The 24,293-nt window shown below is 45.2% G+C and overlaps 1 protein-coding gene across 3 annotated transcripts in view; it reads right to left on the bottom strand.

Moving 5' to 3' along the window:
- SIPA1L3 (signal induced proliferation associated 1 like 3) overlaps positions 1-24,293 on the bottom strand; it is a 292,368-nt gene that overhangs the window by 143,707 nt on the left and 124,368 nt on the right. For 2 of the 3 annotated variants that reach the window (XM_030217319.1, XM_030217321.1), the window contains exon 2: positions 22,663-22,727. The gene's annotated coding sequence lies outside the window, so the exon portion shown is untranslated. Of the gene's footprint in view, positions 1-20,290; positions 20,343-22,662; positions 22,728-24,293 lie in introns of those variants that run through there. The other variant, XM_030217320.1, reaches the window with a different exon arrangement.

Genomic DNA, 24,293 nt, shown 5'->3' with positions numbered 1-24,293 from the left:
TTGCTTCAGTGAATCGAAGAAAAGTTTTCCCACAGGACAGCGCATGAAGCTCTGACAACCCAAGGAATCGCCACCAGAAAGAAACAGATTTCAATGCAAGATCTTTGAGCATAGCTTTCCAAATGGGCTCAAAGAGCACCTTCTGCAGCAACTTAAGGACCACATTAAGATTCTACTCAGAACAAGGTGAACACAGAAGAGGCCCGAGACAATAGACCTCCTTTAAAAAATGAACTACATCCAGATGTGCGACTAGGGAGAAGCCTTGTATACACCCATGGTAATCAGCACTTTCAAGAAATTCAAGGCCATGCCTTTTGTAAGGCCCTCCTGGCAAGAGGGACAAAATCTGAGGCAAAAGACTGGAATGGAGAAAGCGCTCTCTCTGAACACCAAGCTTCAAACACCCGTCAGATTCTAGTATAAGCCAAAGAGGTAGACCACTTCCTGGCTTGAAGCAAGGTAGCAACAATCTCCTCAGAGCAGCCCTTCTTCCTCAGCTTTGACCTCTCAAGAGAAAGGCCATAAGACCAAAGTGGGATGAATCCTCCATTTGAATTGGTCCTTGCACTAGGAGCCTCCGACAAGGGGGAAGCCAAACAGGATTGTCCACAAAGAGACGGATCAGATCCGTATATCACAGTCGCCTGGGCCAATCCAGCGCAATCAGAATAACTAGGCTGGGATGAAGAAGGATTTTGTGAAGCACCTGACCTATCACTGGTCACAGGAGAAGACATATAGAAGATCAGCCACTGACAACTCCTGCAGAAAAGCATCTCTCTCCTTGGAACTGTACTCTTTTTTTTTTTCCTGCTGAAGAACAAGGGAACTTTTGCATTGTGACAAGAAGCCATCAGATCTAGAGATGGAGTTCCCCACATCCTCGTGCCAACTGGAAGGCTTCCTGGGACAATTCCCATTCGCCCAGGTCCATGATATTCCTGCTCAGTTAATCCACCTGAACACTGAGATCTCCCACAATGTAAGCTGCTGACAAATGCTGCAGATCAGTCTCCGCCCAGGCCAACAAGAGGCGAGCCTTCGCCACCATCTGAGCGCAACGCGTGCCCTTTGTCTGTTGACATAAGTAACCATTGCGAGATTGTTCAAAAGAATGTGGACTACTTTCCCTCTAGAAGAGATTGGAATGCTGGAAAGGCCTTGTGGATTGCCCTCAGCTTCAAACAGCTTATGGGCAAACGTGCCTCAGTCACGTTCCATCGACCCTGAGCAATGTGATGAAGACAATGGAGTTCTCCATCCGTCCTGACAAACTCAAATCGGCCACAACCATCATCCACGGAGGCAAGGCCAGCGACACCCCCTGACGAACATGTGTTGGATGCAGCCACTACACCATGCTGACCTTCGCTTGCTGGGTCTAGGAAAAATGAAGATCCTAGTCCTGACAAAGGGAGACCATTGAGACAGAGGAGACTGCTACACCAGGCACATATGAGCCCTGGCCCAAGGAATGATACCGAGTGTCGCTACCATGGAGCCTAGGACCTGTACATAATCCCACGTGTGATGGTGTCGCTGATTTGGTCCACAACCCCCCCCCCCCCCATAAAAAAAAAACCAGGGCAGCCGACCCGCATGATCCAACTTTATGGAAAAAAGGAGCAGATTAAAAAAACCTGGTCCTCATGGAACTATTTATTCATAACAAGTAAATAGTAGCTCAATACGGTCATGTTTTGCACCTTCTGGGTCTGTGTCAGGAGCTATTAAAACTGTTAAACCAGTGTTCGTATCAAATTATAAAAACTAAACATATTAAAAAGCAATAATCATTTAAAAATATAATACTACAGACTAACAATACATATAAAACTGGGAGCACTAATGTTAGAATCCAAGTTATAAAATTCATAATGTTACAAAGAATCAAATGAGTTGAAATAAAAGGCAATACATACCCACTAGGTGTACGAATAAGATGCCACCTAGATGGTAAAGGCTAAAATGAGACAAAAGCATACAACAAACAGCCCCTTAAGAGACAAAACCTTACAGTAAGAACAACCCCTTAAGAATAATAAACAGATAGGTTAACACACTCCCCCAAAATTCTACGCACCAACAGCATGAAGTTACTTTTGTCAATTCAGCAAGAGCTTCTGCCCACAATGCTCTTTAAATACCATACACAGGGTAGCAGCCATAACAAAAAGAAAAGAAAACGTAAAACTAAAACTTGTAAACAATCCCTAAGATTAAAAGCAGCTTATGTGCCACTACTGTAGAGTAAGAAGCACATGTAAAAAAAAAAAAACTGCTGAGAAAGCTCAAATCAGTGCACACACTCACTAAACTTCTGTGCAGCTGTAGTGTTGATTCAGTAAAAGCTTCTACCCATAAAACTGTTTAAATACCACAGAAAGGGTGTGGCCACATTAAAATAATATAAAGGGTAGCCCAAATATGAAGCAAAAACTTGAGAACAGTCCCTCACTTAAGTATTTTAAAAAAATCTTAATTGCCAATGCTGAAAAAGAATACCGTACTTTGCACTGTAGTGTGTCAGAAACTCCCCTCCTCCCTGAGTACTCCAGGTTTTGCGATGAAATCTTGAACAGATTGATTACCCAACCCAGAGTCTGAAAGTGGCCCAATAACTCTCCTGTACAGAAGAGGCCTGAGTCAACCAGCCACCCACATACGGATGAACTCTGATCCCTTTCTTCCGCAAAAATGCCACTACCACCACCATGACCCTTGGGGGAGGTCTGAGAAGCCACAGCCAGCCCAAAGAGCATTGGCTTGGAACTAGATGTGCTGTCCCAGAATAGCAAAGAGAAGGAAGCACTGATGTGGGGCCCAGATGGGCACATGAATGAACGCCTCCTTGAGATCCAGAGATGTAAAAAAAACTTTCCCGGTCAAACAGCTGCCATTACTGACCACAGGGTTTCCATTTAAAAATGCTTGACTCACAGAAACCTGTTGATGTGTTTCATGTCTAGGACTGGGTGATACGAGCCTCGTTTCTTTGGAAACGCAAAGTAGATGGAATAGCGGCTCCAACGCTATTTGGAGGTGGGAATGAAGCACCACTCTAAACTCTTGGAAATACCGAAGAGTAGAAAAAAACAGCCTCCCTTTTGTGTCAAGCCTTGTGCAGGGACTCCAAGAAAAAATCTGTGATGGGAGAGGAGAGCTCTCATTTGTAACCATCTCTGATAACCGAAGACCCACCGGTCTGACGTAATCTTGACCAATTCTTCATAAAAACAGGCTAGGCGTCCTCTAATCGCCTCCTCCAAAGAGTGGACTGAGACCCTATCTTTGCAAGCATCAAGAGGTCGGGGAGGACTGAGTGAACTAAGCAGAGGCTTGCTTGTCTCCACAAAAGGACTTGAGTTGGCACTGCCTGCTCCTCCTAGCACAAGGGTAGGATTTAAATAGAAAGGCAGGCTCCATTGTTGCTGGTTGCTCTACTGGTCTATGTATTAAGGCAGTGGTTCCCAGAACTGGTCCTGGAGGCATCCCAGTCAGTCAGGTTTTCAGGATACTCACAATGAATATTCATGAGAGAGATTTGCATACACTGCCTCCACTGTATGCAAATCTCTTCATGAATATTCATTGTATATATCCTGAAAACCTGACTGGCTGGGGTGCCTCCAGCACCAGCTTTGGGAACCACTGTATTAAGGAACAAACTGTCTTCACGTATGCACATTTCCTCTTTTTAATGCTTATCATATGATTATTGTTTATCTATATTATAGGACATCTTTATATTTGATAAGTAGTGACTGTGCCAGAAAAGGAAATTCTCACTTTGGTTTTTATTTTATTTTTTTCAAAGTATTCATTTGATAGCTTCTGCTCAGTGACGGGCTTCTGGTTACAACAACCCTTGGGCGTCATGAGCTTTCACTTGCAGGTTAACAATTAGCGGCCTAATATTTCAGCTGCAATAATCCAAGAAGCCAGTGTTGCCACCTAGATAAATGAGTTTACCGAAGCAGAATTATCAGATAATGTCACTGAAAATCTCTACAGATCTCCCCAGCGCTTTCTGGCTAGCAACCAGGGTGGTCCAGGGTCAGAGCCAGGAATTACTTGTATACCAAGATACTGGTGCTGAATATATGGGTTGGACTGACTGTCAAGACTTTTGCCTTATTTTATCCATTTAGCCTATCAGAGGTAAGAGCCATGGGCTCTCTCCAGAGCCAGACAAATCCATTCTTGAATCAGCCCTTCAGGTGCCTCCACAGTAGGACTACAGTCAATCTTCTCTCTCCATGGGGGCTGGCCCAAGTGACAAATTGCAAGCACACATCAACAGGAAAGACCATGTGATGGGATATGATGTTCTGCTCCTGGCTTAAAAGTGAGGTTCATTTCTGTCATGGTATGTGCAAAACTGGTTTCAGATGTATAAGACAGACAAAATAAATGTGGAGAATGAGATTAATTTAACATAAATCTTGTATCTCGGCAGGAAGAATTGGAGCACCTACAGTAAAACACTGTCAAGAGACAACACAAATTTGAGGACTCGTGATGCACGGCCATTGATCAAATGAGAAATACTGGAAGATGCGGGGATGTTTCATAACTTCTCTGACAACAAGAACCGAGACAGATCTTCATACTTCAAACAGTGGTAGCCAACAGATTAAATGGCCCCATAGAGTGGGAGACTTTTAATTGAAAACATTATACAGTATTTTCCTTTTCCCTCACTCTAGAGTTGGACTTGGTGGTGTTCTATTGGTTTTCCCTCTACATGGGGTGGAGCCTCTGACGGTGTTTTTAAGTTTCCTACTGCCATCTTGCAACAGGTTATTCACAAGCTTTTCTCGCCTCCTGACGCAGCAAAGAAAAGTGAAACAAGGGGGCCCTTGTCGGGGAGTCTGTATCTGTCACAGCATTTTGAACTGATTTCCTGCAAGTTATATTCCTGCTGGAATTCTGCAACAAAAAAAAAAAAATCTAAATGCTGCTCAAAATTTTGCAAATTCTGTAAGTTTATTAGTCATAATTTAACCAATAATACAGCTCCCTGTATACAAATACCATCCACATTTTTCCCAGCATCCATATTTTTTCCAATCCCCTCCCTCCACCCACACATAGCATCCACCTTTTTTTTTTTTTAAACATCTTCCCTCCCTCCATCTTATTTATTTATATCTCCCTCCCACTGCACTAACATCCATATTTTTTCACCACTCCTACACTCACCAGTGAGGTAAGAGCACGAGGAGCTACACGGTAGTAACTCTTCGGGCAGGAAGACTCCCACTCTTTCCTGTCCGCTGCTGCTGCTCTGGACCGGTGCCACCACTTTGTCTAAATTCCTTCGGCAGTTTCACAAGATCACCATTTGAAGCCCAAAGCAGCGGTAGCAGGCAGGAAAGAGTGGGGTTCTTTTCTGCCCCCTCTAGACCACCAGGGCGTACGCAGGTCCTCAACTCTTTCCTCGTACGTCTTGAGGGTGCCCTAAGGCATGCTGAGAATAAAAAAAACCCCACTGAAAGTATTCCCCTATCTGTGGCTTGGGGGGGGGGGGGGTGCAGGGGTGTGTGGTAGGACCAAGGCTCGGGGGAGCAGGAGATCCAGCAAGCCTTTAGCATGGGCTGCGGAGGCCAGCCAACTAACTCTCGGAGTTCAGATTCTGTGCAAAAATGTGGAATTCTCATGGTTTTAAGTCCCATGAGAGTCACGAAGACTTGAAACTGCAAGACTTCCCCAACTTTCTATAAAGTGCAGCTCAAGTATCTACAGACCCTGATCGCCATGCAGGGGAAGAAAATGGACTTTGAAAAAGCAAGGAAGAGGAGAAAATGTAGAGCCCGAGCCCTACTGTTGAGGTAAACGTGGGGAGAGGGGGGCATGAGAAAATCTGGGTGAAGGCTGGGGAGGGGAACAGAAGAGAAACTGGATGAAGGTTGGGGGGGGGCATGAGAAAGTTTTTTTTTTTTTTTTTGGGGGGGGGGGGGGGGGGAGAAAATGGACTTTGATGCAGCAAAGAAGAAGAGAAAATGCAGAGTCCGAGCTCTGCTGGTGAGGTAAACATGGAGAGAGGGGGGAATCTGGGTGAAGGCTGGGGGGGGGGGGGGGGCATATGAGAATCTGGGTTAAGGGTGGGAAGGGGGGTCACATGAGAAACTGGGTGAAGGCTCGAGAGGAGGGCATGAGAGAAAGAAAGAGGGTGAGAGAGAGAGAGAAAGAAAGAGGATGAGAGAGAGAGAGAGAGGTTTGTGCTCAATGGGACAGAGCCAGTAGGAAAGGGTGAGAAAAATGCCCAAAATGCATGCAGTAACTAATTGCTTTTAAATTTTTTAATCGTTGCCCACCCCTAATGTAGAAATGTGCAAAACTAACCCATTTGGAGAAATTGCCCCCCCCCCCCCGAGATAAAAACGTAGCTTTGTGAAAATACATTTCATGCTCCCTTTTCAATTTGGCATCTGTTTTAAAGCTAATTCTTTCTTCTTGTTCCCTATAGGATGAAACTGTGGAAACTATTTTTTCCCAATTGCTTCCCAGTTGTTGGAGAATTTGAATGTTGTTTATAGCTTTAATGTTATGTGGGGGGGTTTCTATGTGTACACATACTTGTACTTGTGACTGTCTTGTTCTTGCTTTGATTTGTACTTTGTCAGATTTAATATTTATGAGCACTTTTTAGTCAGGGCCACTTTTACCTTCAGGCAAAAGAGGCATCTGCCCCAGGGCCCAGCTCAAAAGCAATCCTGTGCAGCAGCTTCATCACCACCAGTTCCACTGATTCCCACCATAAAGATGCAGATCCGCTGTCTAGTCTGTGCTGTCAATGCTCTGCTGGTCTCTCTCTCTCAGAAACAGAATGGGCATGATGGGAAGAGCCATTGGCGGCGGAGACTACAGTGCAGGTCCATGGTTTTATGCTCCCCTTTTTTTTTTGGCTGGGAAATGGCTTGGGTGGTGGACAGGACAGAGAAAATGAGGGAAGGGGGTAAAGGCACCACCCACAAAAGCTGTTTGGGGCCCCATAGATGGTTAAAATGACCCTGCTTTTAAGTAAATACTTCACAACTATAATAAAGTATTGCAAGAAAGCCTGTGCAATCACTAACTTGCGCCCTTGGAGTGGAGGAGTGGCCTAGTGGTTAGAGCACCGGTCTTGCAATCCAGAGGTGGCCGGTTCAAATCCCACTGCCGCTCCTTGTGATCTTGGGCAAGTCACTTAACCCTCCATTGCCTCAGGTACAAACTTAGATTGTGAGCCCTCCTGACACAGAGAAATATCCAGAGTACCTGAATGTAACTCACCTTGAGCTACTACTAAAAAAAGATGTGAGCAAAATCTAAATAAATAATAATAAATATACTCAAGCCCTCTTTCCAGCTATGCAATGTGATGTGTATTAGAGCCAGATTCCTGCCCTTGATTTAAGGGCTATCCTTCTTACGGAGATAAATACACACATGCTGCTAGGATCCACAGAACTGTAACTAATGAAAAGGTATCCTTATAGTACACATCTGGATTGACCAAATTTGCACAGCAATTTTCTATCCTTGCAGTAAAATATGTGTAACAGAGCACAAAACTGAAGTCAGATTCAGTAGGAATTAGTCTGAGCTCATCTGTCAATGGGCAGCAGCTGCCAAGTGAGGTTTCAGGATATGTTTGCAAAGCAACCCTAAAATCTTGGCAGGAAAGAAACCAAGCCTGACTGAGAATTGCCTTGCACTGCACGGATACTAACATGCAAGAGCAGGATACTGTCCATCTGAAAGTAAACAGAACAGGCAAGCCCACTGGGAAGCCTCAGTATTTCATGCAATTAGAAATTCCACCGTTCTCTGCAAACAGTGTACTTGATAATTCTCATCTCTATGAAGAAGCAACCAGTAATGTTACTGATCATCTGTGGTGCTGGCAGAGCACATTAAGTAAAATTTCTGCATTTCACTTTGACTATTGTATGGAATGAGTGAAGTTACTTCTACAGATCGCTTGACCTGAGACATAGAAAGGGAAATTGCTGTTGGCAATCCTTGTCTTATTTATTTAGATTTTGCTCACACCTTTTTTCAGTAGTAGCTCAAGGCGAGTTACATTCAGGTACGCTGAGTCTATACCTCCATGAAAAGGCTAGGTGAAAAAGCTTGAACTTTTTGAAAGACTGTATGCATATATCAGATCACAAAGTTGATGAGCCACTATTAACTGCCAAAGTGAAGTGATCCAAAAGCTGTAGAAAACTCCCTACACTTCTTGGTCTTTCTTCATAGAGGAATGAGAAAGCTGGCCATTATTAAAAACTGGTGCCAGGTTGTACTGTAAGTGGATTTTGCCACATGAACTTGCTGGGCATTTAGGATGCCATGAATGGGAAAATTAGGTTCTTACCATGATAATTTTCTTTCCTTTAGTCATAGCAGATGAAGCCATTACGTATGGGTTGTGTCCATCAACCAGCAGGGGGAGATAGAGAGCACTCAACTTTTCACAGTGCCTCATGGCCAGCTAGCTCCACTGCCTCTTCAGTATTTGAAGCTTCCAAAGCAGTATGGCAAACCGCAATGGGAATAACATGAACTTTCCTCACAGCGAACGATGGCCCCTTAACAAGGGCATAAACTCAACAAAGGAGGGAATGAACTCATCCTCCTGGAGGGAATAAACTCGTCCTCCACTTTGTATAAACAGAGGGAATACTTGCATCCTCCTGGAGGGAATAAACTCATCCTCCCAAATCATGAACTGGAGGGAATGAACTCATCCTCCTATAACTGTAACAAGAATCCTGAAGACTGTTTTCCGACTCCCCAAGGAAGGAATACAACTTCAGGAAACAAGAACAGCACCTAAAATCAGAATCACTGCAATACAGACAATCATACAGGGAGGGCTCATGGCTTCATCTGCTATTACTAAAGGAAAGAAAATTATCCCTTCCTTGTCATCAAGCAGATGAAGCCATTACGTATGGGATGTAACAAAGCAATCCCTAAATAGGGTGGGAACAAGCCACACCACGCGCTAGCACTTGTGCTCCAAAACGCGCATCCATCCAGCCTGTAATGTCGGGCGAAAGAGAGCTTAGAAGCCCATGTTGCAGCACTGCAAATCTCATGAAGAGATAGTGCTCCAGTTTCCGCCCAGGAAGAGGAAATCGCTCTTGTGGAATGTGCCTTAAAGGCTTCAGGCGGAGCCCGGCCAGACAGCAGATATGCTGAAAAGATAGCTTCTTTGAGCCAACGGGCAATAGAGGCTTTAGACGCTGAAGACCCTCTGCGAGGACCTGCAAACAGCACAAAAAGATGATCAGAGGTCCTGAAAGAATTTGTAATTCGCAGATACAGCAACAGAGTCCTGTGCACATCCAAAAGGTGCAACTGCCCAAATGAATCTGGAAACTCCTCCTCAACAAAGGAGTGAAGAAAAACAGGCTGGTTTAGGTGAAACGCTGAAACCACCTTAGGCATGAAGAAAGGCACGGTCCGAACCGTGACCCCTGACTCTGAGAATTGCAGAAAAGGGTCTCTACAGGACAGCGCCTGGAGCTCTGACACCCATCTCGCTGAAGTAATGGCCACTAAAAAGACAGCCTTCAGTGTCAAATCTTTCTCTGAAGCACGCGGAAGCAGTTCAAAGGGAGCCCCCTGAAGGGCCTTCAATACTAACCCCAGGTTCCAAGCTGGACAAGGTGCCCGCATGGGAGGACGGAGCCGAAGCATCCCTCTAAGAAACCGTGCCACATCTGGATGAGCAGCTAAGGACACGCCTTCAACCTTGCCACACAGGGAGGCCAATGCTGCCACTTGCACCCACAGGGAATTATAGGCCAAGCCTTTGTGTACAGCATCCTGCAAAAAATCCAGAATCGGCGAGACAGAAGCCCGCAACGGAGAAAGCGCTCTTGAAACACACCAGACTTCAAACTGGCGCCAAATCCTGGCATAAGCCACGGAAGTGGAGCGCTGACAGGCCTGCAGGAGAGTGGAAATTACCTTATTTGAGTAGCCTTTATCTCTCAATTGCGCCCTCTCAATCGCCATGCCATAAGACCAAAGCGGCAGGCGTCCTCCATGGCCACCGGACCCTGTGAAAACAGGTGCGGAACCAGAGGTAACGGAAAGTGAGCCTCCAACAGCATCTGTCGGAGGTCCGCATACCAAGGCCTCCTGGGCCAATCCAGAGCGATGAGCACCACTTCTCCTGGATGCAGCCGAATCCGCAGAAGCACTTGCCCTATCAAGGGCCACGGAGGGAAGACATACAGCAAGCCCAGGGGCCAGGGTTGAGCCAAGGCATCCAACCTGGCAGAGTGAGGATCCCTCCGTCTGCTGAAGCAGCACGGGACTTTGGCATTGGAACTGGTCGCCATAAGATCCATCACTGGCTTGCCCCATTTGGCACATATCTGCAGGAATACATCGTCTGCTAGTTCCCACTCCGCTGGATCGATCTGATGCCTGCTTAGATAGTCGGCTTGCACGTTGCTCTGACTTGCAATGTGAGCTGCCGACAGGGACTGTAGATGCAGCTCGGCCCAGTGGCAAATTTGTTCAGCCTGCGCGGCTAGAGCTCTGCACTGAGTGCCGCCTTGTCGATTTATGTAGGCCACTGCTGTCGTGTTGTCCGACATCACTGACAGCCAATCCTTCCAGGGTCACTTGAAAGGCCAGAAGAGCCAGAAACACCGCTTTCAACTCCAGGCAGTTGATAGACCACTCCGACTCGTCGGGCGTCCACAGACCCTGGGCATGCTTCCCCTGGCAATGTGCACCCCAGCCCTACAGGCTGGCATCTGTCACCACTAGGCACCAGTCGGGGAGTGCCAGCGTCATTCCCCACTGCAACATGCTGTCCGAGAGCCACCACTCCATACTGAGGCGGGCCGCAGGGAGCCAAGAAAGTCTGCACTGATAATCCTGAGATACTGGAGACCATCGTTGAAGTAGAGAATACTGTAGAGGTCTCAGGTGCGCTCTCGCCCATGGCACCAATTCCAAGGTGGCCGTCATCGATCCCAACAGCTGGACAATGTACCAAGCTCGCGGGCGGGGCATCCTCAGGAGCAGATGGACCTGATTCTGAAGCTTGCACCGCCTTTGCTCGGGAAGAAACACATAGCCCGAGGCTGTGTCGAACCTGGCCCCCAAATATTCTAGAGATTGTGAGGGGGTTAGGAACTTTTGGCCATATTGATGACCCAGCCTAGAGATTGAAGGACTGAAACCACTCTGGCTGTAGCTAGATGACTCTCTTTTTCTGAGTCTGCTCTGATGAGCCAGTCGTCTAGGTACGGGTGAACCCGGATACCCTCTCGCCTGAGAAAGGCAGCAACTACCACTATTACCTTGGAGAAGGTTCGGGGAGCTGTGGCGAGGCCAAAAGGCAAGGCCCGAAACTGGAAATGTTTTCCCAACACCGCAAACTGCAGAAACTTCTGGTGCGGGGGCCAAATTGGTATGTGCAAGTAAGCTTTTTTCAGGTCCAGAGACGTGAGAAACTCTCCTGGCTGTACCGCCGCAATGACGGCGCGCAGGGTTTCCATGTGAAAATGCCGCACTCTTAAGGACTTGTTTATCTCTTTTAAGTCCAGGATCGGGCGAAAAGACCCGCCTTTTCGTGGCACCACAAAGTAAATGGAGTAGCGGCCTAAACCTTGTTCGGCGGGAGGCACCAGGGTCACAGCCCCTATCTGGCACAGACTGTGCAAAGTCTCCTCTACCGCTGCCCGTTTGGCGGCAGAACCGCATCGGGACTCCACAAACATGTCTCTCACCAGGGCATCAAATTCTATTCGGTATCCGTCTCTGATCAGGTCCAAGACCCACTGATCTGCGGAGATTTTGGCCCACTCCTCGAAAAAGAGGGAAAGTCTTCATCCGATGACAGGAAACGAGAAGGGGGCTGGTGCACCATCATTGAGAGGGTCGCCCCTGAACTCCAGGCCTTGAACCGGCAGCTGCGGAACGTTTGTCCAAGCGAAAGGAGTTTCTCTGCTGAAAGCGGGCACGCAAAGTGAACCCAGCAGCACGCCCCGGGCGGTACCTTCTGACTTCACGGAAGCGAGGTCTGTAAGAGGAGCGGACCGCCTAACCCTTAGAGGAAGGCTTCGGCCTATCTTCGGGCAAGCGCTGAGGTTTGGAATCCCCCAGGCCTTTAACAATGTTTTCCAGCTCCTCAGCAAACAGGCAACTTGAAAGGGCAATTTCACCAACCTTTGCTTACAGGCCGTGTCCGCCGCCCAATGTCATAGCCAAAGAGTGCAGCGAGCCGCCACTGCTACAGCCATTTGTTTAGCCGAAGCTCTGACCATATCATAAAGGGCGTCAGCCAAAAAGGACAAGGCCGACTCCATTCGCGGAGCCACTACAGATAAGGTCTCCGCTCCATCACCGGGCTGTTCCACTGCCTGCTGTTACCAAGCCAGGCAGGCTCTAGCAGCATAACAACTGCATGCAGACGCCCGAACAGTGAGACCTGCCAAATCAAAGGACCGCTTCAGAGCTGAATCAAGCCTGCGGTCTTGAATATCCTTCAGGGCAACACCTCCTTCAACAGGGAGGGTAGTTCTCTTTGTCACAGCCGTGACCAGGGCATCCACTTTAGGCATTGCAAAGCGAGCCAAATGTTCCTCACTCAGAGGTTATAATTGCCCCATAGCCCTGGCAACCTTCAAAGGTCCCTCGGGGTCAGCCCACTGAGCCGAAATAAGCTCTTGGATGGAGTCATGCAAAGGAAAGGCTCAAGCAGGCTTTCTGGTACTAGCCATCCTTGGATTAACAGAGGAGGCTGTGCCACTCCCAGGATCTTCAATCGAGAGGGCTTGTAAGGCATCTGAAATAAGTGCTGGCAGCTCCTCGCGGTGGACAATCCTCACCGCAGACGGATCATCAAGCTCATGTTGCAATTCTGCACCCGACTCTGGCTCCTCAGCCCAAGAAGTTCTGCCAGACCCCTCAGAATACTCATAGCCCGACCACGGGGGGGGGGGGGCAAGCAGAGGGTCCCAAGATCCCTGTGGAAGAGCTCTTTTAAGCATGCCCTATGCCCTATGCAGCATTAAAACAAAATCAGGGGAGAAAACCGCTCCCTGACCGCCCGGATCCTGCCCAGGGCTATCAGCTCTATTATTAGCCTCACTCAGAGGAACCCCCCCCCCCGGATTCAGGGCTCTCCGTCGCAACGGAGGCCGCGCCATGTGGAAAATCCAAAATGGCGTCCGCTGCCAGCTCAGAGCGCAAAAGATCGCCGCTCGCTATGCTCGGGCCGGCTCTACCGTCTGTACAGCACGAATTACAGAGCCCCGCTGCTGATTTGCGTTTGCCACATTTAGAACAGCGCTTTACACTCTCCGCAGCCATCGCCGAAAACGGTGGTAAAATTCAAAAATGGCGGTTCACGCCAAAAACGTCCCGATCGTGGACCCACCCTGGAGGAGTCAGAAAACACTCTTACCTCACTAGACCGAGTATCACAGCTCCGGTCCTGCAGAAGAATCTCAAGAAAAAAACCTCTTTTCCAAGATCGCTGTGCTAAAGCAAGACGCAATTTTTTTTTTTTTAACGCTGTGAGGAAAGCAGAGGCAAAAGAGGTAAATAAAAACACTCCAGAGGCTCAGATAAGTGGGAAAGGCAGGGAAAGGCGAACCAATGTGCCTGCATCCACTGAGTGGGAAAGGACAGGGAAAAGCAAGCTAATATGTCCACATCCATGGGGGCATGGGTAAGGCAGGGAAAGGCTGACCTATGTGCCTTCAAAGTGAAGCTGCTATAGCCTCTAACACCCCGGCTAACAACTGGCAAGCCAGGAGCCACCCCCAGGCAGATTTTTGATGGAGCTCGACGAAGCTGCAGCCACCCTGCTTGGGGAGATAGAGAATACTGAAGAGGCAGTGGAGCTAGCTGGCCATGAGGCACTGTGAAAAGTTGAGTGCTCTCTATCTCCCCCTGCTGGTTGATGGACACAACCCATACGTAATGGCTTCATCTGCTTGATGACAAGGAAAGGGCAACTTTAGCCTTAGGTGCTTCTATGTACATTAGACCAACATCTACTGCAGTGAAAAAGGTAACTTTCTGCCATTTTTGTATGAATAAAGGGTAATAGATTTCTTTATAAGTACTCTTTTCTCGCTGGGGGAGGAAAGGTATCAATGAGGATAACCATAGAATAGTCCTTCACTTCAGATGGACCAGATGAGTATCCAGGTGATCTGGGAACTCCTCTATTTTGGAAAGATTGGCTCCTAGAGAGGAGGGTGGCAATGAATATGCTGGCTCCACTTGGTTGTCTGTACCTTGCAATAGCCTTACTCAAATGTATTAATCAACTTTGGTAGAAATGAATGCAGTTGCACTAGAAGAGGCAACAAAATAGATGGGGGAGAACTCATCTGTCAATGTGATGAGAATTGGAGTCACTGAGGAAAAGGCAAGATCTGCGCCAAACAGCTCGCGTGTTGCATAACACCTACACATTTAGCACTAGACATCTTCTAGAACTGCTGTGCAGAGCAAGAGTCCAACCTTTAGCACTTAGAATGAAGTGTTTTTTCAAGTCTTTTGGAAGAGGTTGAGGATATTACCTTGCACTCAGAAGGCGTCTGCACTTTAGGCCTGAAAACCTCCGATAAAGCATGTGCCAGTTTTAATGGTATCTGGTGGTCCTCTTGGGTGACTGGACTAAGTCACCCAAGAGGAGTTGGGGGGGGGGGGGAGGTACCAGCAACCTTAGCTCTAGTCCTGCGTATGAAGATATTTGTCAGCTCTCCTTCAGCCCTTTTGGATAATAGCAAACAGCACTTCACTAAGTTCTGAACTCTGGTAGAGCTGCTCTGTCCTGGTGTGTGACAGACTCAATCCTGCTTGTCAATGGAAAACTGGTTGTACATTGAATGCATACAGCATTCTCTCCTATTTTGGTGCATTTTGAATTTTTTTTTTTTTTAGACAGCAGAATGTGGAACACATACAAGAATGTGAAAACTACTGGAAAGCACTGTACCTTTTCTGTAGTCTTGCCTAAAAACTGTCGTGACATCCGAGTTCTGACTTCCTATTCTAAGCTTGGAAAGCATCTCTGCACCACAGTGTTTGATTACTACCAGTATCAAAAGAGGCCTGTCACACAAACCTCCACCCACTCATTTTTTTTTTTTTTTTTTGGTCACCAACCATAAAACTCACACAGACATCCATACAGCTATTGTATGCATGTAACAAAAAGAATTAGTATAGCTCCTACATCAAACCCTAAAGGAAAAAACATGCCACAAAAGAAAAGGGTAGGAAATTGTGAGGGAGAATGGAAGGAGGATACCAGCAGGTTAAGAGTGGGCAGATAAGTGGCAGATGCAGTTCACCATACAAGAACACACAACGTGAGCTAATCAATCTCAGGAAAAAAACTTAAATGCTAGTTCTCTCAATGCCATGCAAGAGCAAAGATTTATGAATACAGATATGCGACACCCTAAAACATTCCACAAAGCATTTGTTCTCTGCTCTGGAGAGACCCGTTGCTAATCCTGTGACCTGATGCTACCCTCCAAAACCCAACAAAATCCTGTGCAGGAGCTGATGACCAAGAGCACATGGGGTGATAAGACACTGCAGGGTTTACAGAATAGCAGAAGAATTGAGGAAGCTTATGCTACATTTATAGATCTATAAAACAGAGAATAAATGTACTGGAATGTTTTATTTTTGAAGTGACAGTTTCAGCGTGACCTATATATAACAACAGAGGCATCTCAGGATAGCCAGGTTTCTGGTTACTACACTGTAGAGTCATCATCTTAAACACAAAAACAAAACACAAAGACACTAATTACATGATGAGGGGGGCTGGCTGCATGGAAAGGCTGATCAACTTGAAAATGCATTCAAAGTTTGGTAGACACCAGCTGTTTTGGTCCCTCACTAACAGCAGGCATATAGCCACTGTGCATGGAGAGGTCTATGCATGGTAAAGGTGGGGTTCTCCTCAACAGAACAGCCCCCCCCACAAAAGAAAGTAACATGAATGGGAGGAAGGCTTGTGTTGATATGCTTCTTAAACTGCTCCTCAAGAAACTAGACATAATGCAACTAATTCCAGTAGTTGGACTAAGTTTATTTTTTCTTCTAGACCATGCCACCCACAAATTAAACAGCACAAGAGGGGCTTCTACAGATATTACACACTAACATTAGATTTAGATTATTAGATTTATTATAACCCACCCTTATCCAGGGCGGAGGACAATAAAACATACATTAAAATAACAAATACACAATTTGCTTGCATTAACAACCAACTGCATTACTGTAAAGATTTTTTTTTTTTATCTATTTTCAGTATTTTTTCAGATTGGGACATGCCAAATATGGCTGAAGGTATCTCGTATGAAAAATTCAGAAAATAGGCGAAAAGAAATTCACTTAAATCCAAAGTGCCAAACTCAAACCAACAGTGGACTTAACAGATTCACTGTTGGTTTGATATCGTATGAAAAGCCATGCTACCCAGTATCCTGTCTCCCACAGTGGCCAATCCCGGGCACAAGTACTCGGCAGATCCCAAATAGTAGATTAAATTTCTCACAGTTAAAATGAAGGGACAAGTGATGGCTCTCACAGGTCTATCTGACTTTTTGGGGGTTTTTCTTTATAGAGTTCCTCCAAGAACTTGTCCAAACCTCTTCTGAAGCCCAATGTGTGGAAAAAAAAAAAAAGGTTTCTATGATTTGGTCGTTAGTTTTATGGAGTGTCTTTTATAGAGAGGAGCAGTTATTCCCAATTGAACAGTTTCACCTCACTCACGATGCGCATAAACTTCTGTTATATCCCCCCTCAGCTGTAAAGCATTAACCTTCAAAAGGAAGCCATTCCATCACCTTTATCATTTATCACCCTGCGCTCTTCGCTAAACCTCATAACCGGGGAGGTGATTTGGTGGCAACATTTGTGTGCAGGAAACTGAGACATTTGATATACCACCTAAATACACAGAGAGCTGCTAGGCAGTTTGCAATAAAAACATGTTTCAAAGGCAGAAAGGAAATTACATCAAGTGTTAAGATAAGAATGCATGGAGAGCAGAGATGCTTAGAAAGCCCAAAAAATAAAACAGGAACTACAAAGAGAACACCCCAGTCCAGAAGGTGGAATCCGAGCACCAGCAAGAGGTGAGGCATCCGCCAACACTTCTATTTCATTCTCAAATGAATTCAATAGCTGACAAGAAAAACAATCCTTCCCAACTAAACCTAAGCTTTAAGCATCCACCCAACAGCTTGAGTCAGCCTAAGACTACATAAACAAGGAAGGAAAGTCCAGAAGCTCAGACCATTTATAGAGAAGTGAAAGACAAGCATCAACTGTGGGTATTTGGTGGTTTAGACAAAATGAACTGTAGTCTCAGGTTTTCACTAAACTGATCTCTATACAATAAATGGCACTAATCAGTCCCCTGGTTGGTGGTAAGGGTAATCCCCAACAGAGAAGAAGTACAAATTTGGTATTTACTACTCATATCACCAGAGCTTTATAAATAATGCTTCCAGGTCACGATGGAGCATGCCATTAAGGCAGCATGAGGGGAGCTTGTATGATCATAGACTCTGCAGAAAGCACGATAATAAAACATTAGTAATTGCAGAAAACGGGTAACTCATTAAAATTAAAAAGCTGAGGAACATTTTCTTACAATGCCGGGAACATGCAGAGCCAAAAATCATAATTTCGCGACATCAGGAACCCTCGCTTCAAATAAAATTTCATGCTAATACACACAAGATCTCTGCAGTCTTCTTTTCAGGGATGTGCATAGTAAAGCCCCACACATCACTCCCAAACATTCAGCAGGATATTCACAAAGAATATGCATGAGTTCAATTTGCATGAACTACTGCCACTGTACGCAAATCTCATGCATATTCATTGTGGGTATCCTAAAAGCCTGAGTGGCTTATTTTTGAAAGAGAAAGACGCCCATATTTTGACCCAAATCGGGAGATGGGCGTCTTTCTCCCGTGGGCATCCAAATCGGTATAATCGAAAGCCAATTTTGGGTGTCTTCAACTGCAATCTGTCTCGGAAATGGCCAAAGTTGACGGGGGCGTATCGGAGGCATGGTGACGGCGGGACTGGGGCGTGTTTATTGGCAGAGGAGAGATGGGTGTCCTCGGCCGATAATCGAAAAAAGAAAGGCGTTTTTAGCACGAATTTGGGTCACTTTTTTTGGACCCTTTTTTTCACGAACAAGTCCCAAAAAAGTGCCCTAAATGACCAGATGACCACCGGAGGGAATCGGGGATGACCACCCCTGACTCCTCCAATGGTCACTAACCCCCTCTCACCCAAAAAAAACAACTTTAAAACCTTTTTTTTTTCCAGCCTCAAATGTCATACCCAGCTCCATCACAGCAGTATGCAGGTCCCTGGAGCAGTTGTTAGTGGGTGCACTGGACTTCAGGCAGGTGGGACCCAGGCCCATCCCCCCCCTACCTGTTACACTTGTGGTGGTAAATGGGAGCCCTCCAAACCGCCCCCAAAACCCACATCTAGGTGCCCCCCTTCAGCCATAAGTGCTATGGTAATGGTGTAGAGTTGTGGGGAGGATTTGGGGGGCTCAGCACCCAAGGAAAGTGAGCTATGGACGTCAGAGGTAGTTTGCTTTGTTTTTTTAATTGTTACAAGTGCCCCCTAGGGTGCCCGGTTGGTGTCCTGGCATGTCAGGGGGGACCAGTGCACTACGAATCCTGGTCCCTCCCACAACCCAATGCCTTGGATTTGGTCGTTTTTGAGCTGGGCGCCTTTGGTTTCCATTATCGCTGAAAAACGATACTGCCCAGCTCAAATCCGGTGCTTTTGCCCGGCACAAACCGTATTATCGAAAAAAAAGATGGACGCCCATCTTTTTCGCGAATACGGTCTGCTCCGCCCCTTCACGTACCCGTTCTCGGAGATAGACGCCCATGGAGATGGGCGTTCGCGTTCGATTATGCCCCTCTAGGTGTGTCAAAGGGTTGAGAACCACTGCATTAAAAAGCATCTAAACTCTTATTAGATGAAACCACAATTAGGCCTCAATAACAGAATGAGGGGGTGGGATCAATAAAGGCCATCAAAGAAAAGTAAACAGTAAATGCAGTAGGACATCAAACCTCAAATACAGAAATAGGCAGGACATTTCTCCCCTCATTCTATAATCTTGCACATCCAGTCTTAACGTTTAGTGTGCAAAATTGTACATGCAGGTTATAGAACATTTACAAGTATAACTTAAATGGTGCTAACAACCAATAATTTGCAGTTATGTAGGCCATCCACAAAGCTCAACTGGGGCCAGTTGACCAACTGAACCAGGAGCAAATCACTCAGAACCAGAAGCTGAAAAGTGTGTCCATCCACCTGCTGGAGAGAGAAAATTCTGAGAAGCTGAACTGGATGCCAAGAGAGATCCTCAGGAGCTTAACCGAGATTGGATAGCAGAGCCGGTAGTGGGAGGCGGGGCAGACTTATACGGTCTGTGCCAGAGCCAGTGGTGGGAGGCGGGACTGGAGGTTGAGAGGCAGGGATAGTGCTGGGCAGACTTATATGGTCTGTGCCAGAGCCGGTGGTGGGAGGCGGGGATAGTGCTGGGCAGACTTATACGGTCTGTGCCAGAGCCGGTGGTTGGGAGGCGGGGCTGGTGGTTGGGAGACGGGGATAGTGCTGGGCAGACTTATACGGTCTGTGCCCTGAAGAGCATAGGTACAAATCAAAGTAGGGTGTACACAAAAAGTAGCACACATGAGTTGTCTTGTTGGGCAGACTGGATGGACCGTGCAGGTCTTTTTCTGCCGTCATCTACTATGTTACTATGTCTCAGCTCAGTTTTCAGTTCTTTATCTCTACCTGCTTGTTGATGATTAGAACTATCCCACAGGTTCTGGAATAGTGGGAAGCTACGTAACAGAATGGTATTTTTCATAGCTTTCTATTTTATCCCTCCCTCAACATCTTTTTTTCTCCATTTGTCATCCCAAATCTATCAAGATTGTGTTAAAACTAAATATAACTTCAAACCCCTTCTTTTAGCTAGAGGGCCTTCGTGCATGCTTGTTGGATTAGTCTTTGCCTCGGGAGTACCATGCACACAAAAGCAAGAGCTTTTGGTGAACAGTGATTCACCCAGACATGCCAGTTATCTGCCAGTATTATGAAGACACAGCATGAAAAATTGATATAAGCAGTATAAGTAATGCTGACACGAACTCTCCACCAATCTATCACAAAGGCATCAAAAACATGCCTCTGGCATTAAACACTTCTGGCTTCAACTACTTACATTCTGCACTTTTCTTTTCCCTTTATAGCTGACTTTCATCTGTGCACATTTTTGTCCTACAATCTGTGTCATGGATTTAGTTCCCATTGTAGAAAGAAATGAGAATTTTAAAAATATCAAAAAAAGAGAGTTAATACAAACAATCAGAACTGAAAAATCAATGTTTTAAATCAAGTTTTATGGTGTTATTACCCAACAGTCTAACACAAGACAAAAGCAACAGCATCTAACTGCTTCTTAAGATACGAGGAAAGTCAGAGGCAGGTTTTAACATATCTCCCTGGAGGCCCAACTTCCACGGCATAGAAACAGAGAAAAATTATGGCAGTCTGCCCATCCATACCAACTACTAATCTCTAAAATCCCTTCTCCTCTCCCTCCGAGATCCTATGTGCTTGCTCCAACATTTTCTTGAATTCATATACTATCCTTGTCTTCACCATGAGGATGTTCCATGCATCCACTATTTTCTGTAAAGAAAGATTTCCTTAAATTAATCCCCGATAGACTGGGGACTAATGCAAGACATACTCTAAGGACGAACCAATCTGCCTGTCTTCAATCCCTCAAAAGATCATCACTTGATCTAATTCACCTGCAAAGAAAAGTAATGTAACCCTTTCTGTGCCATGTCAATGACACTTATTTGGCACTAGACTGAGAAATCACGTGGGTTCATGCTGAATAATCCTGAAAAAAAGCAGCAGGGCTGCTGCGGGAGTATTGGGAGGGTCAGGGAGTGATTACTTCATGGGTTACCGTGCATGAAATCAAAACTTGGTTAAACACTGACATTTATATCCCTGAGGAAGCATCTTTTGGGAAACAGCTGTTGGAGATAAGGAGAAAATGTATGCATTGAGCTTTTTTAATCACTTTAGGAGTTATCACAGAGGCTGTCATACCACCATATAAGTACTGCTCCATTTCAGATGGATTTTTTGGACAATATTTTCTCATCATAAAATAAGCCCTAAAATTTTTTTTCCAATCATCATCAATCTTTTGCTGATTGTGGATATTTCATCGAGACTATGTTTGCTTTATATGATAGAACATTATAGGACTTCATATGTGTAATGGGATGGTAGATGGTCCTCTGTTGAGGGCACCTGGTTCTGAAGACATATTAATTTATTTAAATATATTCAATATTTTTCAGTATATTCAGTATTTGTTTGATCCAATCTCCTTGTTTGCTTTTTTGTTTCTATACACATATAGGGATTGGTATTTTAGTTTTTGTTCTCCAATTTTGTTATTTTATGCATATTCATTGGGGATATCCCGAAAAGCCAGCCTGTTTATGGCACTTGAGGCCTAAACTACTGCACTCCTGAACTATAAAGCCAGCCCTGAAAAGTGAGCTGAAAAACAAAAGCCCCAAATCATACACAAGTGATCAGAAACCACTAGAACTACCCACAGATGAGCACCTCAGTCAGTTGCCCTGTTTCTGGCCTCTATCCTAAATACTATGCAAACCTGTGTTAGAGTTAACTCAAAACAAAACGACCATCTTGTGAGGGTGCATCTTGCTGTCAATATTGGCCTTGAAAGCTTAAGCTTGAACAAAATGGCCAATATAAGCCCTAGTACTCAAATGCTGATCAGTTCCATAGAACGATTATATCATTAATCACCAAGTCCTTTAACATTTCTAACAGTTACAATGGAGTCTTCCTAGTATTTAGGGTAGAAATGTTAATTGAAATCTAAGATGTACGATACTTGAGGGTGACCAAAACTGGGTTTTTCAGATGAATCTATCTGCAGCTGACATTTGCCGCACAGTTTCGGCGGAAACCAAAGCTGAAACCAGGGCCACATGCCACTTCCCTCCTCCCAACAGAAAGCTGTCCACAACCTTCTGCCTTCTCACCAACTGCAAGCCTCCTCCAGTCCACCTTAGAAGCCCTGGCGGTCTAGTTGAGGCAGGAGTGATCTCCAATTGCTCCTGTCCATGCTGGCTCCAATCTCAAAATGATTGCCAACGTTGCTGCAGGAGGATGTGGCAGTCACTCTGACTGCAGAGCTGGTATGGGGTGATTGGAGCTTACTCCTGTCCAGGAGGGGGTGAAGTTTCGGTTTCAGCTGACATGGCCAACTCCGGATCGGTTTCAAAGGGGAAACCAAAACTGAAATTTGGTTGACCTCTGATTGATAAAATACAAATGCATAAGAAGGTGGTTGCAGTGACATAGGGCTCAATGCCAAGGGCAATAACTAATCTCCATAAGAGTGGTTTCAAAGTTCAGAAGAGCAAAGAGAACAGTTTATATCACTACCAGGGTTGTGGTTTATCTTAAAAACTGGATCATAAAGGCATAATTGAATAACTTTCATAACTTTAAGCTCTAGAAATCACATACCTCGCTGATGTCAGAAAAGGAATGGCATCTCAAGAATTTCAAGAATTAACAACCTCTAAGTACACCTGAAAAAATAAATATATATATATAAATATATATGCTTATTTAATGGCATTTTTTTTTACAACAGGTACAGTGTTTATACTTCAACATACTGAAAATATGTTTAAGGCTTACAGGAAATGGACTTTACTTATTATGTCATTTGTATCCTGCATTATTCCAGAGTTCAGGTTTAATGTGGCTTACAATCCAACTATAAGCAGGTACTATCTCTGTCCCTAGAGGGCTCACATTCTTGTTTTTTCTGAGGCAATGGAGGGTTACGTGATTTGTCCAGGGTCACAAGGAGCTGCAGTGGGAATCGAATACAGATACCTTATCACCCTATTTTCCATTTTTTGTTCCTATTTATTATTCTAAGGGCCCTGTTTACTAAGCTGCACTGTAGACGCGCTAGCGTTTTAGTGTAGCTAAAAATTAGCATGCGTTAACGTTAGAGACACCCATATATTCCTATGGGTGTCTAACATTAGCGCACGCTAAAAACGCTAGCGCAACTTGGTAAACAGGGCCCTATGTGAACTAACACAACTACCACACTATTTTAAGTCTTACAGGAAGTCTTACAGGAAATCTGACAACTATGTGCATACATAAAAAGCAAACATTACTTTCTCTGTATGGAGACAGACAGATAAATATAATTTTCTGACCATCTTTCAAGCAGAGCACATTAACTTGGCCAGACTGTCAAAATGACAGAAGTTCTTGTGCTTAAAAAAACAAAACAAAAAACCACCAAAGGAACCATGCACACATGTTCACATCTATTCTCCTTTATGCACAGATTTTCAAGTTAATTTCTGTGCCTATGGCTCAATTTATTTATTTATTTTTTTAAATGCTGCATAAATGCAAGCCCTACCAAAACTCCACCCCGAGAACACCTCCACTCAGTCCAGGTAAGTTTGCACACAGACAGATTTGTATGACTTAGCGGTGCCTCTCACAAAAGTGGAGACAGGGAAGAAGTGGGAAACTATGTGAACTAGGCTTACCTCCAGCTTTGCATCCTCATCAATTAACTACCTCCCTCTCCAAATATTGTGTCAATTAAGCTCTGCAGTCAGGATTACCAATGCCATTCCTCCCAGAACATCTTTTAAAAACACAACTGGTCATGGGTTCAGCATGGTAGGATACTGGTATCTGTGCTCCTACCAGCTTAATATTTACCTGCTTTTCCTTGGTAAATAAAGGTAAAACTATGATATATCCTAGTGGATCCCCTCCAATAATTCAACCTACTATAGCTCAACTGGTTGGGGCATCAGAACCACTATTCTGTTGGGAAAATCTTTACTGACGTGTCACGTGAGGGAGTGCTTATCCAACTTAAGGCAATGTTATTATTACTGCATTTGTATCCCACATTTTCCCACCTATTTGCAGGCTCAATGTGGCTTACATAATACCATGAGGCGTTCGCCAAGTCCGGTAGGGAGACAGATACAAGGTGATGTAGTGGTAGAATAAGGTACGTGTGTTTCAGTTGTTATGGGGTTGAAGAGAGGAAGGTTATATAGTGTTCAATATGATCTTTGGTTTTGCTGAGTTGCAGAGTCTAG

The sequence above is a fragment of the Microcaecilia unicolor genome, chromosome 11 (assembly GCF_901765095.1).
Source record: "Microcaecilia unicolor chromosome 11, aMicUni1.1, whole genome shotgun sequence".
In the NCBI taxonomy this organism is placed as follows: Eukaryota; Metazoa; Chordata; class Amphibia; order Gymnophiona; family Siphonopidae; genus Microcaecilia; species Microcaecilia unicolor.
This window is presented reverse-complemented; position numbering and strand designations above follow the sequence as displayed.